Raw genomic sequence first — 16394 nt, 5'->3', positions numbered from 1 at the left:
CAATAGATACTTTCTTTCAACTCTTTCTTCAACTCTCCAATAACCTTACCCCTTAATTCACAGAAAAAGCACAAGGCTTCAAGTGTGAACTCTCCCATCTTCCTTCCATCAAACCTACCAACCCTAATCACCACATCCACTGCATTCCCTCCTATTACAATGGAGAAATGGTCCTTGCTCCCACCAAGACCTCCACCTATGCTCTGGACCCCACCCTTCATGCCTTCCCAAGACTGCTCCTCTGGTATCTCCAGTCCCTCCTCCTTTGCTAGCACAGTCCCGTCAGTGTGCACACACTTACACATACACACACACACACACACACACACACACCCCTCTGCCCCATAGACATTTCTCCAATCCCTGTTGACGCGATGCTTCCTTAAAGAGCTGTCTGCACTTACCGTCCCTAATCCCTCTCCTCCCATCAAACCTCTCTCCCCAGCATGCCACCAGACCACTTTTGTCAAGGAAGCCAATGAAGGAAGCCAATGAATTCCCAGGACCACCTCTCAGTCCTTCCCTCACTCTACATCCCAAAGCTTATCACAGTGAAGTACCAGCCTCTCTTAGCTTCTGCGACACCACACTCTCCTGGTTCCGTCCAGCACCCACAGCTACTCCTGGTCAGCTTCCATCTCCTGTGCTCACCTCCACAAGTGGACACACCCCCACGTTCCCCGTGGTCTCCCTTCTCTTCCTCTGTCAGGCATGTATAGCACAGGGTTTAAAAGTGCAGATCTGACAGTTCTGGTTCCAGCTTCTATCTGACTGATCTTCTTACTGATAATAATTATAAACTGCACAAAATATTTAAAAAAAAGGCTACCTGAAGGTGTTGGAGAACAACCAAAAACACAAAGAAACTGGAGGGAGCACAATCAGTATAAGGAGAACAAACTATGAGCTCTGCACTGAAATGTCTTGTGACCTGCGGACACTGCCCAGCTCTCACTGAGCATGAGGCAACAGTGCTAGGTGACAGCAGTGCTAAGCATCTCACTACAGGAAGAAAAGAGGTCAGAGTTCAGGACTATCAAAATGGCTGAAACTGAAAGGAAAAACCCAAAAGAAGCAAAAATCTCACACATCTGCATTAAATTCCTCCCAATCCTTGACTGACTCCTAAACTGCAGATGGCGGGATGAGACACCAATAAAGCAAGAAAAAAAAAAAAAAAAAAATCAAACTCCCAGAAACAGAGCAGAAAATTGGCTGCCAGGAGCTGGGTGCAGAGGACACAGGGAGAGGCTGGTCAAAGGGTCCACACACAGATGACTACGGTCTGAGGACGTCATGTAAGACACGGTGACTACAGCTGAGAACGCTGTAGAGAGCACAACTTAACTGAGGTTTTTTTGTTTTGTTTCTTAAGTAGGCTTCATGCCCAGCACAGAGACCAATGCAGGGCCTGAACTCATGACCCTGAGATAAAGACTTGAGATCAAGAGTTGGATGCTTTACCAACCAAGCCACCCAGACACCCCAACCTAAGTGTTCTCAAACACACACACACACTAAGATAAATATGTGAGGTGACAGATGTAACAACTAACCAGATGGGGAGAGTCCTTTCATAATGCATACATACATCAAATCATCATAACGTACTTCAATAACTTACAACTTTGTCAATTATATCTCAATAAAGCTGAAAAACTAAAAAGAAAAACAAGCAGAAAGCAACTGTTGTGAGGACAAAGAGCTAAGCAAAGACGCCAGCTGCTGTCCAGTCCTGGGAAGACAATTTAGAGTTTCAGTTCTGGCAAATTAGAAAGGTTTTCCATTAAAATCCTAGACAGGTCACACCTTAGAGGAGTAAAAACCATATTCCAGAACTAAAGGTCATGTCTTAAAACACAAGGCAAAACAAAACAGATCCACCCTACAGGCTACAAGCTTCTACAGGGTCAAGATGATCTCCCAGTAATTTAAGTCTGCCCTCACAAAACTCAAGATCCTTTATAGGAAGAGAACCCCAAATAGAGTCTCTATAATGCACCGTGCATAATGTTCATTGTATGATAAAAAATTACTAGACATGCAAACCAGGAAAAGGTGACCCATGATGAAGAGAAAAAACAATCTATAGGACCCACAAAGATCGTATGTTGGAACTGGCAGATGAGAACTTCAAAACAGCAATTATAATATATTAAAACATTTGGAGAAATGGTCAGAAGGAATGAAAATATTCATTAGCAGAGCTAATATTCATTAACAAACGTGATGGAAAAACCAAAAGGAAATTCTAAACTGAAAAATACAGTATGTTAAATCAAAACACTACTGGACAGAATTAACACAATGATCACAAAACAGAAAACAGGGACTCTGAAGATAGATGAATAGAAAATATACATATATAAATAGAAAGAAAAGGAATATTACAAATACAAACATTCAAAACCTACGGGAAAATGTCAAACCATGTAAAATAAGTATCACTGGAGTCCCAAGAGGAGAAAAAATATGAAGCAGAAAAAATATTTCAGAAATATTTAAGAGTCAATGGCCAAAAATTTTCCAAAGTTTATTAAACACATCAACACAAAGATCCAACGAACTAAATAAATCCCAAAAAGGAAAAACACAAAAACACTATACCTAGAAAAATTATAGTCAAATTGAAAAACAATAAAAATAATTTATTTAAAATAAGTATATAAAATACCTTAAACACAGTAGGAAAGAAGATACCAGGTGAACAAGAATGATAGCTGACTTCTTAGAAACAACAGATGCTAAAAGCACTTAAAAGTGCTAAAAGAAAAAAAGCTATCAACCTAGAATTTTATATTCAACAAAAATGTCCTTCAAAACTGAAGGATAAAGACCTTCACATCTTCACTGTACAGAACACACTGATGGTCACCAGAGGGGAGGTGGGTGAAATAGGGAGGATGGGAATTAAACACAGAAGGAGAACTAAAAAGTACACTTATCATGACAAAATAAAATAATAATAATAAAAAAAAGACCTTTTCAGACAACCAAAAACAGAGACTCTGTTCCCAGCATATCCACAATGTAAGCGATACTGAAGGAAGTGCTTCAGGCTGAAATAAAATGATCCCACATAGAAAACTGATCTGCAAAAAGGAAAGAACAACTTCCCAACTCATTCCAAGGTGCTAGTATTACCAAAACCAATGATATCATATAAAAAGAAAGTCATTCACAAATCTCTTATGAATATATATAAAGTCTTCAACAAAACACTAGCAAACCAAATCCATCCACCTATAAAAACCATTATAGGGGCACCTAGGTAGCTCAGTCATGGTTGAACATCCACCTCTAGATTTTGGCTCAGGTCATGATCCTGGAGTCGTGGGATCAAGCCCAGCGTGAAGCTCCACACTGGTGGAGCCTGTTTGAGAGTCAGTCTCTCTCTCTCTCTCTCTCTCTCTCTCTCTCTCTCTCTCTCTCTCTGCCCCGTCCCATGCTCAAGCTCTAAATTATTAAAAAAAAAAAAAAAAAAAAAAAAAATTAAAGCATTATATACCACACCAAGCAGATTTAACCTAAGACTCCAAAGTTGCTTTAACATCTGAAAATTAATATAATACACCGTATTGAGGAGCACCTGGGTGGCAAAGGGTGGCTCAATCAGTTAAACATCCAACTTCAGCTCAGGTACAAGATCTAACCATTCATGAGCTTGAGCCCCCCACTGGGCTTGCTGCTATCAGCGCACAGTCCATTTCAGATCCTCTGTCTTTCTGTCTCTCTGCCCCTCCCCTGTGGGTGTGCGTGCTCTCTTTCTCTCAAAAATAAACGTTAAATAAAATAAAATAAAATAAATCTACAGATTCAATATAACCCCAACCAAACTTCCAGCAAAAATTTCTGTACATAGTGAAGAGGTTATTCTAAAACTGGCAAGACAATTTTGTAGAGGATTAAAGGTGGAGGACTTATACTACCTCTAAATTACAGTAATTAATACACTGTGGTATTGACATAAGATAGAAAAACAGACCAAGAGAATGTAACAAAACCCAAAAAGAAGCCTGCACACGCATGTTCAATTAATTTATGACAAAGGCTCTAAAAAATGATGCTAGAATGATTACATAACCCCATGAGGGAAGGGCAGGGAGGAAGTATCCTGATTTCACCTGACATTAAAAACTAATGCAAGGGGCACCTGGGTGGCTCAGTCGGTTGAGCGTCCGACTTCAGCTCAGGTCATGATCTCATGGTTCAGGAGTTCGAGCCCCACATCAGACTCTGTGCTGACAGCTCAGAGCCTGGAGCCTGTTTTGGATTCTGTCTCTCTCTCCCTCTCTCTCTGCCCCTCCCCAATCATGCTCTGTTTTTCTCTCTCTCTCTCAAAAATAAATAAACATTAAAAAAAAAAAAAAACTAATGCAAGAACTGAGCCTGGGTGGCTCAGTCAGTTAAGCGTCTGACTTCGGCTCAGGTCATGATCTTGCAGTTCACAAGTTCGAGCCCTGCATCAGGCTCTGTGCCTGACAGCTCAGAGCCTGGAGCCTGCTTCAGATTCTTGGTCTCCCTCTCTCTCTGCCCCTCCCCCTGCTCACGCGTGCTCTCTATCAAAAATTAAGTAAAAACATTTACAATTTTTTTTAAAATAAAAAACTAATGCAAGAAGGATTCAGAAAGGAAATCTGTATTTGCTTGGAGATGGAGGCAGGAAAGGGTGGGAGGGACGGTTCCCAAAATGAAATGAGGAAATCTGGGGGATGATAGACATTCACTACACTGTGGTGATAATTTCACAGGTATATACATGTCAAAACTTATCCAATTTTACACTTTAAACGTGTGGTTTATTGTACATCAATTACATCTCCATAAAGCTGTTAAAAAGAAAAAGGTGAATCATAAACCAAAATACAAAAGCTACCACTATAAAACTTTCATAGGGGTGCCTGGCTGGTTCAGTCAGTGGAATGTGTGACTCGATCTTAGGGTTGTGAGTTTGAGCCCCACATTGGGTGTAGAGGTTACTTAAAAATAAAATCTTTAGGGTGACTCAGTCAGTTAAGCGTCCAATTCTTGGTTTCAGCTCAAGTCATGATCTCGCAGTTTCATGGGTTCAAGCCCCACATCCAGCTCTGCATTGGCAGCACAGAGCCTGCTTGGGATGCTCTGTCTCCCTCTCTCTCTGCCCCTCCTCCACTCGTCCTGTCTCTGTCTCTCTCAAAATAAATAAACTTAAAAGAAAATGTTTTTAATAAAATAAATAAAATCTTTAAAAAAGAAAACTTTTACAAAAAAAAAAAAAGATAGTGTCTTCACAACACTGGTGCAGGCAAAATTTTGTAAGGACACATAATAAACATAAAAGAAAACTACCAACAGGGCACTTGGCTGTCTCAGTCGGAGGAATGTGCGACTCTTGAACTTAGGGTTGTGAATTGGAGCCCCATATTGGGTGTAGAAATTACTAAAAATATATATATATAGAGAGAGAGAGAGAGACAAAAATTTACTTCACCTAAATTAAAATTTTCTGTTCATCAAAAGACACCATTAAGAAAAAAAATAGGCAAGGAGTGCCTGGCTGGCTCAGTCAGTAGAACATGCAACTCTTGATCCTGGAGGTCATTTTAACTCTTAAAATGAATAAAAAAAAAAAAAAAAAATCCAATGAAGAATGGATTAAAAACCTGACACTTCACAAGAAAAATATCTAAGTAGCTAATTAGCATATAAAAAGTTGTTCATTGGGGCACCGGGGTAGGTCAGTCCTTTAAGCATCTGACTTGGACTCAGGTCATGATCCCTCGGCTCTCTCTTGTGAGTTCAAGCCCTTCAAACCCGTGTCAGGCTCTCTGCTGACAGCTCAGAGCCTGGAGCCTGCTTTGGATTCTGCTGTGTGTGTGTGTGTGTGTGTGTGTGTGTGTGTGTGTCTCACTCTCTCTCTGCCCCTCCCCAACTCGTGCTCTGTCAATCTCAAAAAGAAAAAAAAAAAAGGTGTTCACCAAAAAACCAAACCAAACCAAAGTTGTTCACCATCATTATTCATCAGAAAAATGCAAATTAGGGGCACCTGGGTGGCTCAGGCAGTTCAGAGGTTAAGCATCCAACTCTGGCTTAGGTCATGATCTAACAGTTGGGTTCAGTTTGTGAGGCTTGGTTTGTGAGTCTGAGTCCCGCATCGGGGCTCTGTGCAGACAGTTCAGAACCTGCTTGGGATATTCTCATTCTCTCTCTCTCTCTCTCTCTCTCTCCCTCTCTCTCTCTCTCTGCCCTCCCCACTCACACTTTCTAAGTAAACTTTAAAAAAAAAAAACTTAAAGAAAAATACAAATTAAAACCATAGTGAGATATCACTCACTACCAACTGAATAGCTAAAATTAAAAAGACTGACATACATACATACATACATAAAAGACTGACAACGCCAAGGGCTGACATAGATGTAGAGAAACTAGAACTCTCATACATTACTGTGGGAGTGGAAAATGGTATCAGTTTGAAAAATAGTTTGCGGTTTTTGAAAAAAGTTCAAAATGTATCTACACTATGACCCTCAGCAGTACCACTCCTAAATATTTACCCCAAAGGAATAATGTACGTCCACAGAAGACATGCATAAGAATCTTCAGTGACTTTAGTCATACTAGCCAAAAAGTAAAAACAACCCAGACACCCATCAACAGGAAAAAAAAAAACATAAATTATATTTTCATACAAATGAGTACTACTCAAATGAAAAGCACAAACTACAGATATAGGCATTAAAATCAATAAATCTCAAGGGGCACCCGACTGGCTCGGTCAGTAGAGCATGCGACTCTTGATCTCAGGGTCATGAGTTCAAGCTCCATGTTGGGCATGGAGATTACTTTTTTTCTTTTTTTAATGTTTGTTTATTTTTGAGAGAGAGAGAGACAAAGTATGAGCAGGGGAGGGGCAGAGAGAGCAGGAGACACAGAACTTGAAGCAGGCTCCAGGCTCTGAGCTGTCAGCACAGAGCCCGATGTGGGGCTCGAACCCACAAACGGTGAGACCATGATCAGAGCCAAAGCCGGACGCTTAACCCATTGAGTCACCCAGGCACCCCAGAGATTACTTTTTAAATAAGTAAAGAAGATCTAAAAACGTTACACTGAGCCAAAGAAGACATACACAAAAAAGCACATATTTTATGATTTCATTTACATGAAGTTTGAGGACCTGCAAAATTAATCTGTAATGACAGAAATCAGAACAATGGTTGCCTCAGGATTTGGGGGTTGGTTGTAGTAACTGAAAAGGGACAGAAGGAAACTTTTAGGAGAGATAGAAATGTTCTATATCTTGACATGAGTGATGGACACACTTTCGTGTACACACTTGTGGTGTACACATTTGCTAAAATTCATCAAGCATATTTAAGATCTGTACATTTTACTGGGTATAAAATATTCAATAATTTTTAGTGGTAGAATATTTTTAAAGAAATAAAAAATCGTACATTCTGTGTTAAAAAGAAGAAAGCTGCTTGCTGTACATGGATGTGACAGGTTTTCTAAGAAGTCAATGGCTGAGGAATGGGGTGAGAATGAGACTGACTTCACGATACCCATTTTGATACCTTCCAGAATTATACTCTGAGTTCAGACTACCCTGTGTATGAACCACAGGAGGTGAGAATGAAAAACACAACCTCTAGAGTCTGACCACCTAGGCTGAGTTCTGGTTCTCATTTATTTACTGTGACCTTGGGTACATTTCTTAATTTGTGCCTCAATGTTCTCACATAAATGGTAATAGGAATATTGAGAGTAACTATAGGAGCACCTGGGTGGCTCAGTTGGTTGAGTATCGACTGGATTTCAGCTCAGGTCATGATCCCAAGGTCACAGGCTCGAGCCCCACGTCGGGCTCCACACTGAGCGTGGAGCCTGCTTAGGTTTCTCTCACTTTCCCCCCTCTGCCCACCTCTCTTGCATGCACATGAGCACTCTCTCTCCAAAATAAAATTTAAAATGTTTAAAGAAAAAAAGATTAGCTATATCATTAAGTTGTTTTAAGAATTAAATTCTGGGGCACCTGGGTGGCTCAGTCACTTAAACATCCAATTCTAGGTTTCAGCTCAAGTCATGATCTCATGGTGAGATCAAGGCCCGCATCAGACTCAGCACTGTCAGTGGTTAGGATTCAGCCTGCTTGGGATTCTCTCCCTCTCCCTCCCTCTCTCAAGATAAATAGACCAAAAAAACAAACAAAAAAAGAATTAAGTGCTTACTGTGTTAGATGTCAAAATAGAAAATGTAGCACTGGCTTTCACTCTCTGGTTTATAATAAATTCTGTACAAGTCATGTACCTGCTTTCTGTCAAAATGTCTGTTAGATCTCACAAGGATACAAAGATAATCAAATGGTAAAGCACTTTGTTTAAAAAAACAAAAAAGGGGGCGCCTGGGTGGCTCAGTCGGTTGAGCGTCCGACTTCAGCTCAGGTCACGATCTCGCGGTCCGCGAGTTCGAGCCCCGCGTCGGGCTCTGGGCTGCCGGCTCAGAGCCTGGAGCCTGCTTCCGATTCTGTGTCTCCCTCTCTCTCTGCCCCTCCCCCGTTCATGCTCTGTCTCTCTCTGTCTCAAAAATAAATAAAATCGTTAAAAAAAAAAAAAGTTAAAAAAAAAAAAAAAAGAATTAAATAAGATGGTATAGGTAATGTATGTACTTTAAAATGTGCCTGGGCTTGCTTTCCTAAATAAATAAGGCTTTATTGGAACACATGCATGTGTGCACACAAATATGCCTGGTACGTAATCAGCTACCATTATTTAAAAATTTAAAACAGTATTTTGAAAGTCAGCCTTTTCCTTAACCTAAAGAAAAAGTAGGGGGAGGGGCTTTAGTCAGTCTGTCTGGGGTATAAATCCTGAGTCAATCACCTACTTTGTTGTATACCAGTTTTCTCATCTGTAAAATAGGAAATAATAGTTTCTATACCCTTGAATTCTTGTGAAGATTAAATAGTTCATTCACATAAAGCATTTCAAGCAGCAGCACACAATAAACGATCAGTACGTTCTGCTGTGCGTGTGTAAAAAAACTGCCATTACCAAGGTTTTAAACATTACCCCTGTGCTGAGGTCCTATATGCCTGCAGCCTGACCTCTCCTCTGGGCTCCAGATTCTTCTGCGAGATACCTTCGTGCCAATGACCCTTGGATAAGTCAGACATCGCCCACTACTTAAAGCCAAGAGAAAGCCTTACTTTCTACATCTAACCTACCATTAAGGCCCTGCACCTGCCACCACCCCATCCTGCTTCCCCATCTCAGCTGACAATGCCACAGTCCCATCAAGAAGCCCAGACCTCACCTTGGGCCCTCTCCCCCACACCCTCTTCTCATCTGGCAGGAAGTCCTAACAGCTCTGCCTCCCAAACATCTCCCTAAGTCGACCCCCAAGGTCTAACTGCAACTACACCACTCCCACCACCTCATCTCGCCCCCTCTCTTGCACGTCCTGCCTCTGTGATGACGGCCCTTCCCAACTTAACGTCCATCCCGGTCCCCCTCACAACTCAGGCCCACACCGGCCAAGAACAGATGATTGCAAGGCCCACGCGGTACCCTGTGCTCCTATCTCCCCCTTACCCCAGCCACACATTAGTCTTATCTAGGTTCCTAGAGAAGACCCACTGCAAGGCCACTGCACGTGCTGTCCCCTCAACCTGGAACGCTCTGTCCCCCCACTCTGCGGGGCTTGAACGCACAGCCCTGAGAGCAAGACGTGAGCTGAGATCCAGAATCTCGCACTAAACCAACTGAGCACCCAGGCGCCTGTCCCCCACTCTTCTCTTAGCTGGCTGCTTCTCACCTTCCAGAGCTTAGCTGACATGACTTAGAGTGGCCAAAATGGAAGAGAAACCAGAAAGGAAGGAACATGGAGAAGTAAACAGCTGAGAGTGTCAGTGATGGCCCCAGCACTGAAAGGCCAAAGGCATGGCAGGGAGTGGCAACAGGGGCAGGTGACAGGCGGGGCTGGAGAAGGCCACAGGGACAAGACAGGTGGGTACAGTGACGAAATGGGGGAGAGGTGAAGTGAGAGGCAGGGACTGAACAGAAACGACAGAGAGGGTGAGCTGGGGGTGACAGGGCACTGTTTCAGTGGTGAACTGAGAGCAGTGAGTGACTAGTGGGTGGACAAGGTAAACAGGTGTCAAGGCCACGAAGTGGCAGGTGGAGGTGTGTAGGAGACACCATAGCAAGGTCAGGAAGCCACTGAAGAGGGCCAATAAGGTGCATGGTGAAGGCAGAGATGATGGAGATGGAGGAGGAAAGGAGGCAGTGAACGGTAAGGAGACAGGCCAGGGAAGGTGACAGGTTCATGGAGCGCTGAAGCTACAACAGTGATAGAAAGAGGGGATGCTGACAGGAGGAGTGAGGGAACTGATTACAGTGGGCACTGGGGAGGGGAGTCCCAAAGCAATAGGCAGAGAGGGGACAGGCAGAGAGGGGGGACAGGTGGGAGGGACAGGCGGGGGGTGGGGCAGGCTGGGGGGAAGCAGGCAGGTGGGGAGCAGGCAGAGAGGGGGACAGGCAGAGGGGGGAGCAGGCGGGGGGGGGACAGGCAGAGGGGGGACAGGCAGAGGAAGGATAGGCAGAGGGGAGCAGGCAGAGGAGGGAGCAGGCAGGGGGCATAGGCAGAGGAGAGATAGGCAGAGGGGGAGCAGGTGGGGGGAAGCAGGCGGTGGTGGGGGAAGCAAGCAGAGGGTGGGAGTAGGAGGTGGGGAGACAGGCAGAGGAGGGATAGGCAGAGGAGGGACAAGGCAGAGAGGGAGCCAGTGGGGGGGGGGCAGAGGAGGGAGCAGGCAGAGGGAGGGAGGGGGGAACAGGTGGGGGGAGCAGGTGGGGAGGAGGGAGCAGGCAGAGGAAGGGAGGGGGGAACAGGTGGGGGGAGCAGGTGGGGAGGAGGGAGTGGGGAGAGGGAGGGAGGGGGGAGCAAATGGGGGAAGCAGGTGAGGGGGAAGCAGGAGGGGGAAGCAGGTGGGGTGGGGGCAGGCGGGGGGGGGGAGAGCAGGCAGAGGGGGGAGCAGGCAGAGGGGGGGAGCAGGCAGAGGGAGGGAGGGGGAGCAAACGGGGGGGGGGAGCAGGTGGGGGAAGCAGGTGGGGAGGAGGGAGCAGGCAGAGGGAGGGAGGGGGGAGCAAACGGGGGGGAGCAGGTGGGGGAAGCAGGTGGGGAGGAGGGAGCAGGCAGAGGGAGGGAGGGGGGAGCAAACGGGGGGGGAGCAGGTGGGGGAAGCAGGTGGGGAGGAGGGAGCAGGCAGAAGGAGGGAGGGGGGAGCAAACGGGGGGGGGGAGCAGGTGGGGGAAGCAGGTCGGGAGGAGGGAGCAGGCAGAGGGAGGGGGGAGCAAACGGGGGGGGGGGAGCAGGTGGGGGAAGCAGGTGGGGAGGAGGGAGCAGGCAGAGGGAGGGAGGGGGGAGCAAACGGGGGGGGGAGCAGGTGGGGGAAGCAGGTGGGGAGGAGGGAGCAGGCAGAGGGAGGGAGGGGGAGCAAACGGGGGGGAGCAGGTGGGGGAAGCAGGTGGGGAGGAGGGAGCAGGCAGAGGGAGGGAGGGGGGAGCAAACGGGGGGGGGGGGGGAGCAGGTGGGGGAAGCAGGTGGGGAGGAGGGAGCAGGCAGGAGGGAGGGGGGAGCAAACGGGGGGGGGAGCAGGTGGGGGAAGCAGGTGGGGAGGAGGGAGCAGGCAGAAGGAGGGAGGGGGGAGCAAACGGGGGGGGGAGCAGGTGGGGGAAGCAGGTGGGGAGGAGGGAGCAGGCAGAGGGAGGGAGGGAGGGGGGAGCAAACGGGGGGGGGAGCAGGTGGGGGAAGCAGGTGGGGAGGAGGGAGCAGGCAGAGGGAGGGAGGGGGAGCAAGCAGGGGGGGAGCAGGTGGGGGGGGGTGGACAGGCAGGGGGGGAGCCGGCAGAGGGAGGGGGAAGCAGGAGGGGGAAGCAGGCGGGGTGGGGGCAGGTGGGGGGGGAGAGCAGGCAGAGGGGGGAGCAGGCAGAGGGGTGGCAGCAGGTGGGGAGGGGGGCACTAAGAAACAGGTCAGGGCACTGATGGTAAGGGTCCCTACTGAAGGGAAGAGAGGAGGAGCAGTGAGGAGGTGGGTGGGACGCCGACAGGACTGACGGGGGACCTTGACAGGCAGGCACGGGGTAGACACTGATGGGGGGGATGCTTCCTTGGGGGGGCAATGACGTGGGGGACACTGGCAGCAGAGGGGAGGGCACTGACGGAGGGGACTAGGGACAGGAAGGAGGAACTGACAGACGAGGAGCGCGCTGGGGGGGGGGGGCACTGATACAGGGGTCACTGACTGGGAGGGCACCAAGAATGGGGGTGGAGGTGGACAGCGCCTGGGGGGAAAAATGAGGGGAGGGAAGAAAAGAGGTGGGGGGAGTGACAGGGAGTGACCACTGATGGAGGGACACTGTTGTGGGGAACACTGACGAGGGAGGACACTGACAGGGGAACACTGACGGGGGGGGGGGACACTGACAGGGGGACACTGTTGGGGGGACACTGACGGAGAACACTGACAGGGAGACAGTACAGGGGGAGGGACACTGACGGGGACACTGTCGTGGGGGACAGTGTCGGGAGGGACACCTGACAGGGGGACACAGTCGTGGGGGTCACTGACGGGGGGGGGGAACACTGACAGGGGGGACACTGTCGTGGGGGCACTGACGGGGAGGGGGGGGGAGACACTGACAGGGTGCGCACGGCCGTGAGTGGACACTGACGGAGGCGGACACTGACGGGGTGGACAGACGCGGGTGCACTAACAGAGGGGTGGCCACTGGCGGGTGAGCACTCGGGGTGGACACCTCAGGGGCACCGGCAGGCGCGGGCACGGCGGGGTCGGCGGGCGGCCGCACTCACCTGCCCCGCGGGCCGGGCGTCGCGGCGGCTCCTCGGAGGCCCGGGTGGAGGCCAGGGCGCTGGCGGAGGCGTAGCCCGGGCGACCTGGGGCTAGCCGCACGCACATGGGCCCGGCCGGGCGCGGCGCCCACGGACACGGCGCCCACGGACACGGCGCGGGCCGGCCGGCGGCTCGGGACCGGCTCGGGCCGCGGGCGGCGCTCGGGTCGCTCCAAAATGGCGGCAGCGGCGGGAGCGCGCGCGCACGCCGGGGGCGGTGCCTGGCGCGGAGGGGTGCGCGTGCGCGCCGGGGCGGGGCGGCGGGCGGAGCCGCGCTCGTGGGCGGGGCTGTGTTGTGGGAGGAGGAGGGGCCGCGCGCTCGCCACAAAGCGCCGGCTAGCTAGAGCGCGGGGGTTGGACCGCCTTGGAGCGCGGTGGGGTGGCGAGCGGCCTTCTTTCACTTTTCCCTCTGGGGTGCTACTGAATAATGATGCGAATATACAAGCGTAATTAACTTGCTTCGGGGTAATGCGCTTGCGGTAATGAATTTGCTAATGCCATGTCAGCAACAGAGCAACCCCTCCAGATGCCCGAAATGATTTGAGGGTCACATACCCGGGGCAGGGGTCTCCCTGTTTCCTGCAGGCCTTCCTCTCTGCTCGAAGGTCTTTCCCACTGGGTGTTTCCTGAACCCCTCAACATGTGGGGTGGGCACGGCCAAAGCGAGAGTGAGCAGTGGTCAGCCGTCTGTACCCCGTGCCGAGGTCCCCTCTCCGTCCTGAGCAGCAGCCACCAGACTTATTCTTTTTTCCAGAGGCAATGTTTTGCACATTGGAATATGTGCAAATTAAATTTTTTTGGATTTGTTTAATCCAATCAAACTAATCTCTAAAACGAAAATTATTATTTCAGGTGTCAGGAATATCCAACTTGCCAGATACAGCTGCACACCCTCCAAACTCACCGAGGCGGTCCGACAGTGCATCCGAGCCCTTGCTATGCTAAACGTTATCAGTAGACGGCGCAAGAGAGACGCTGCGCTCTGGGGGAAGGGGTTTTTGGTCTGGGGCTTGCTCTGCGGTTGCAGGCACTGCTTCCCCAGTTGCCTGTCTTCCCGGCATCCAGGTCAGCGGCCCGCAGCTCAGTACCCCTTTGGGTTACTTTATAGCAGATGTCTCTAGTGAGACGTCTTCCCCTGAACACTTTTCCCCAGCATTCTGCGGTGCAGATATCTGGCAAGTTCTGTAGGGTGAGCTTCCAGGAATTGGAGGTTAAAAAAAAAGCATCGGCCTTACAATTGAGAAAAGAAACGCCCTTCAAGCCCTGCCTATGAAGGCCCCTTACAACCAAAGCTGGAGGTGCAATGGATTGAGCAGCAGAATGGGGGGCTCAGGGCCAAGGGGCCTAATGCCAGAGATGTTTCCACTGATTTTCCCACTATGAAAGCGCCTGCAACCCTCTACCTGATCTTGTTCTTCCTGTGCTCAGGCCAGAGTACCTGAGGTCTGCCTGGGCCCTTCTCTTAGATTCCACACTGGATTTATCAGCAAATGCCTCCACTTTTAAATATGGCCAGTTCTCCACAACCACACCCTGGTCCAAGACCAGTTTCTCCTACCTGACTGACAACAGCAGCCCCCCATGGATTCCCTGCTTCTATTTTGGCATTTTTGCTAGAGGCCAGCTTACATCAGCCTAACACCTAGAGGGATCAAATGGAAACAAGTCCATCACACCCCTCTCCCAGGGGCTTCCAGCTCACACAAGGAGAAAGCCTCGTCCTTGCTGTGGCTCACAAGGTCCTACGGGATCTGATCCCATCTCCCCTACTCTACCCGTGTTTATTTGCTTCTAATTACGATAACCTCCTGCCATAGCCCACTTGCACATGTCCTTCCTCTAGTGACAGCTGTGCCTACTAACTTCCCTCCTAGATCTTACTCATTCAGCCCCTTCTCAGTGAGGGCTTCCCTGACCTATTTCACAGCTGAAGCCTGCATGCACACATGCACACTTCAAAGCCTCTTTCCCCTGTTGTTTTTTTCTGCCTTGTATCAACAGTCGTGGTCCAATAACCGGACGGAAACCACACAATGACTTCAACAGAGAAAGCTTGGTATAAAATTATTGATAGCAAGGGATTATCATAAAAGAGTAAAGAGGACTCCATATTCAAGAAAGGACATAACTTGAAGGGGGTCCCCTCCCGAAGGTGGGAATTCATTCTGTGTGGGTGGGGTGTGTGGCCGCAGCCTGGTGGGTAACAGAGACGTTCCTGGGTTGCCCAGGGATAGAGCTGATATAAGCATTGCAAATGAGCACAGGCCCGTTCCCAACCGTCACTGTATCTATGCTTGGCTTCATTCATCACTCCTCAAATTGTGCCATTGTCCCTTTGAGCATTCTCTCATGCTCTTACATTAAAGCTAAATAATAAAGTTAGGCTCTGAAAACTTGTATATTTAAAAGAATGGAAAGGAGAAAGAAGAAAATGATTAGTATATGCAAATAAACACTGTAACAGTCAAAGAGAAAATACGTAAAGTTACCACGAGCCCTGTTTCTGTAATTGCTTACAAGACATGGTTGACATGTATGTCTGTTCAACAGACTTCTCTTCTAAACTGCCTTATGGTGTATACAACACAGCTAAAACAGAGCCAAGCTGATTTCCGTATTTCTGACACAGAAGGATCAACTAAAGTAACTTCTATCAGTAAGAACACCAAATGCAAAATTATTCACCAATAAATTGGACAAGGTAAAACTGGTATAAAATGAGTGCTGCCTAGGGACGCTCAGCTGGCTCACTCGGTAGAATCTCAGGGTTGTGAGTTCAAGCCCCACGTTGGGTGTAGAGATTACTTAAAAATAAACTCTTAGGGCACCCGGGTGGCTCGGTTGAGCGTCTGACTCTTGATTTTGGCTCAAGTCGTGATCCCAGGGGCATGAGATCAAGCCCCACATCAGGCTCTGCACTCTCAGCTGCTTGGGATTCTCTCTCTCTCTCTCTCTCTCTGCTCCTCCCCAACTCACACTGTCTCTCCCTCAAAATGAATAAGGAAAAGAAAAGAAAAAAGAAAAGAAAAGAAAAGAAAAAGAATATCCATTACTGACAGATCTGCCTTATCAGAAATACTAAAGGGAGTTCTTCAAGCTGAATGGACATGACATAAGATGATCACTCAAATCAACAGGAATGAATGAAGAACCAAGTTGAGCAGCAAGTAAAAAGTGTTACCTACCAAGATCGATGGGGCTTATCCCATTGGAATGCAAAGTTGGTTTAGCAACAAAACTCAGTCAATGCCATGCACACTATTGAGAGAACAGAGGACAAAACTCACAGGATGGTCACAATAGCTGCAGAAAAGGCATTTGACTAAAGTTGATACCAATCATAATAAATACTCTGAACCAACTAGGGATGGATAGGCAACTCCTCAAGTTCATCAAATACATTCGGAAAAATCTATAATATCAAACTTAATGGTGAAATGTTTACCAGTCTTCCACTAAGACTGAAAACAAGACAAGATTGTCTGCTTTTGCCACTTCAATTCTACC

At 48.3% G+C, this 16394-nt stretch overlaps 1 protein-coding gene across 5 annotated transcripts in view; it reads right to left on the bottom strand.

Annotated features, from left to right (window-relative positions):
• The window catches only part of PPP6R2 (protein phosphatase 6 regulatory subunit 2), an 80575-nt gene extending 67495 nt beyond the window's left edge, over window positions 1-13080 (bottom strand). For all 5 annotated transcript variants that reach the window (XM_078449235.2, XM_078449237.1, XM_078449238.2 and 2 more), the window contains exon 1: window positions 12849-13080. The gene's annotated coding sequence lies outside the window, so the exon portion shown is untranslated. The remainder of the gene's footprint in view (window positions 1-12848) is intronic.
• Between the last annotated feature and the right edge of the window lie 3314 nt (window positions 13081-16394).

Source organism: Panthera onca, chromosome B4, assembly GCF_046562875.1.
Source record: "Panthera onca isolate mPanOnc1 chromosome B4, mPanOnc1 haplotype 2, whole genome shotgun sequence".
NCBI classification, from domain to species: Eukaryota; Metazoa; Chordata; class Mammalia; order Carnivora; family Felidae; genus Panthera; species Panthera onca.
The sequence above is the reverse complement of the archived record's forward strand: the minus strand, read 5'-3'. Positions and strand labels throughout refer to the sequence as shown.